At 57.4% G+C, this 3,368-nt stretch overlaps 1 long non-coding RNA gene across 4 annotated transcripts; it reads left to right on the forward strand.

Annotated features, from left to right (window-relative positions):
- Positions 1-6: 6 nt before the first annotated feature.
- On the forward strand, positions 7-3,362 carry LOC104848455. Of its 4 annotated transcripts, XR_004516786.1 has the most exons (5): positions 7-1,035; positions 1,192-1,261; positions 1,657-1,773; positions 2,500-2,755; positions 3,058-3,362. It is a non-coding gene; the product is annotated as an uncharacterized LOC104848455 (long non-coding RNA). The 4 variants fall into 4 exon arrangements; XR_004516785.1 differs by having other exon boundaries at positions 7-1,261; XR_002024729.2 differs by lacking the exon at positions 2,500-2,755 and having other exon boundaries at positions 12-1,261.
- The last annotated feature ends 6 nt before the right edge of the window (positions 3,363-3,368 follow it).

A 3,368-nucleotide genomic window follows, 5' to 3' on the forward strand; every position in this document is an offset into this window, starting at 1 on the left:
GGGCCGCGGTGACCTCCGGCCGCCTGCAGGGAACCTTCCTTCCCCAGCTGCCTGGCGACCCCGGCCAGACCCCCTGTCCCAGCCCGTTAGGAACTCTCCAGACGCCCTCGGGCACAGAGGGACAGAGGGCAGCGGGGGCAGCTCACCGTGCATCACAGCTGCTGCCCAGGGGCTGCCCTGAGCCCAGAGGTCCCGGCGTCCTTGGGGTCCCTGTTGGACAGCGCTGGACGGCGGCTCTTGGGGTACTGAGCACGTTTTCACTCTGTGCCCGCCATGCGCTCTCCCACGCCCACTGCATGGGGCACTCGGACCAGCTAGTCTCATTCCCCAGGGCTTGTGGTTTTGGCTTCCTTCCACGCAGAGTAGCAAAATGCTATGCCTCAGTTTCCCCTTGACCTGGGCCAGCCGTGCCCCTGCCGCCTTGGGCTAAAGACTTGCCTTTCTGACAGCTCCTTTCCTGCATGTGTGCTACCCATCAGGCAGTTTGCAAAAACGACTGTAGAATTAACTAGTTGAGTCAACCTTCCCAAGGGGAATGGAAGTCCACGTTTCTCCCTGTGTAGATGCAGTTGTAAAAGCCCCAACTCAGAGCAACTAATGTTTTTCAGTGGCTTTCCCCTAGTTTACCCATGGGATGTCCTTATTTCAGCTCATTGAAAATCCTTTTCACAGCTTGCTTAACAGATGGGGAAACCGAGGCTCTGGAAGGTGAAGTGACTTGTCCAGGGTCTTCCAGGCCCGAGACTGAGGCAGGAACTTGGCCCCCGGTGCAAAGCCTGGGGGTGGGGGTGGCCTGGCTTCCTGCATGGTCGCAGGCTGTTGAATCAGCAGCGGTGCCTGAGGCTGTGGCAGCGAGAACAGCAGCAGCCGTGGACTCTGAACTCGCTGGAAAGCAGCACCAGAGATAAGGCAGGCAGGGGCCAAGGGCTCACAGTAAGCAATCTGCAACTCCCTGCCCTCCCGGTTCTTGTCTGCCAGTAGGAGACAGGGGCCATAGGAGAGCTGAGTCTGATGTGGGCTGGGACCTTGGATCAGGTTGGCCCCATCTGGGCAGCAGGGGAAGGAGGGCTGCTGGGCACCAGGGAAGTTGCTCCTCCTTGGTCTTAATGGGATGGGGATACCCCAAGATCAGTCCCTTTGGGGCTGTTTACTTGGCCATGCTGAGAGGTAACTCCTTGATTCCTCCTACAGGTATTTGTGCACCTGCCACTGGGGTTTAGAGGGAAGCCCCACCATCCTGCAGTGGGAGGAAATGACACTGGTAATCTTGGATTGGTGTACAGGAGGGTGGCAGGAGCTCCTGGGTGCACAGTTGGGGGCTGCCTCTCTGAAGAGTGGTGGTCAGGCTGAGGCAAAGATGAGGACTTGGCCACACAAGGGCATTGCAGCGGGGAGAAGGCCCTGAGGTGGGTATGTGCCCAGGGCATGCAAGGCATGGTACAGATGGAGGCTGGAGTGGCTGGAGCTGAGGCAGCAAGGGACACTGGAGTCACCTGGCTTTAGTGTTTGGATGTTAGGATGACAGAGATACCAAGGGCCATTTGCTGAGACAGGATGCACTAGAGGGAGCATTTGGGGAGCCCAGAAGGACATCCACGGCTGCCACTGCAGGGGTCACATGCCTTGACCAGGTGCTGTCATGATCCCATTCTACAGCCATGCAATTAGAGGCCTGGAGAGGCCAGCGGCTTTCCCAGGGCCACCCAGCCTGGAGACTGCAGAGCCACCCTTGAACCGAGTACAACCAGAGCTGAGCAGAAGGTAGCCTGCAAGGTAGGAGGGAGATGGGCAGGTGGCACAGGAAGTTCCTGGGAGAAATGGGGTCAGGGCCCACATGGGTGTCATTTGGGGGAGAGGGGATATGTGATTCCCATTTTGCAGGGAGAAACTGTGGCTCAGAGAGGGACAGCTTCCTGTTGAAGTCATACAGCTCAAGGAAGGAACCCCTGTGAGCCTTCAGGGTATCAGGCCTCAGCCCTGCTTCCAGACTGGGACAGGCTAATCTCAGCCAGAACTCATCGCCTCTGCCAGGGTGCCTTTCCTGACCACCCAGGCAGGCAGGAGGTGACAATTACCCCTCCGCCCTGGGTCACTGGCTTGGCTGGGCCTCCCTGTCTTGCTCCCAGGAGAGCCACCACCCTGACTTCATTCCTCCAGGGCAGAGCAAGGCACCACCCAGCCAGGCAAGTGAACAAGAACTGAGCACCAACTGCATCCCAGGGGCTTTACCTGCTTCATCTCTTGGGAACCTTAGCTGCTGTCCTAGGCTGGGAATGCGGCGTGCAGGTCCTCTAAGTGGCCAGGGAACCCCTGGGGACAGGCATGGGGGAAGGTAGATGACACCACTGTGGCTACCTGTACGGCATTAGTCCTCTGCTTAGGTCCTGCTGCCTCCCTACCAGCATACCAGCAGGTTCCTGCTGCAGGGCCTTTGCACACTGTTCCCACTGCCTCATGCTGCTCTTCCCCATGCCCCGTGGCTTCTTCCTCCCCCTCCAGGATCTGTCCATTCTGTGCTCCTCCTACCTGCACTAGTGGGTCAGCACCAGGAGGGTGGACCTCAGCCATCTGGTTTATCACTGTGTCCGTGGGGCCTAGGACAGTGCTGGCACACAACAGGTGCTTCATCTCTGATGAATGAAGGAAGTTCCTGCAACCCTGGAGTAGATTCTCTTCACATCCCTGTTTTAAGATGGAGAAACCAGGCCTCAGCCAAGAAACCAGATCTTGTTCTGTGGCTTTTATCCCGGGAATGGTAAAAATCACAGGGCCTATAATGAGGCCGGGGTTGAATTTTACATGTGCTCAGAGCGCTGTGACCCTGGGTAAATGATTAACCACCCTGCCTGTTTCCCCATATGCCCAATGGCAGTAAGTCCAGTTTCCTGCCCACTGCAGTTTGCTGTGAGGCATGAGTTTATGTATGTTAAGTATGTGGCCTGCAGCAGGAATTCTGCACAGTATTTGGGAGACCCAGACCAATAGGAGGGCTGTGGACTTGCTCCTGAGGCCAGGCAGAATCAAGGTTGAGTACTTTCTCTGTTTTTTTCGAGACAGAATCTCACTATGTAGCCCAGGCTGGCCTTGACCTCTTGGTGATCCTCCTGCCTCAGCCTCCTGAATACTGGGATTACAGGCATCTGACACCTTGCCCAGCATCTTTATTTACTTCTTAGGAGCTGTGTGAGTTCCACAGGCTGCTTCCCGTCTGATCTGAGCCTCAGTCCCCCTGCCCCCAAAGACTGCTGTGAACTGCTGGGGAGGTCTGGTGAAAGACACGCTGTTCCGGGGTGGGGACAGGCCCGGCCGCCATGAAGCTGAACGAGCGCAGCCTGGCCTGCTACGCGACGTGCGACGCGCCGGTGGAC

The sequence above is a fragment of the Fukomys damarensis genome, unplaced genomic scaffold, assembly GCF_012274545.1.
Source record: "Fukomys damarensis isolate Sample0158 unplaced genomic scaffold, DMR_v1.0_HiC HiC_scaffold_12, whole genome shotgun sequence".
Taxonomy (NCBI): Eukaryota; Metazoa; Chordata; class Mammalia; order Rodentia; family Bathyergidae; genus Fukomys; species Fukomys damarensis.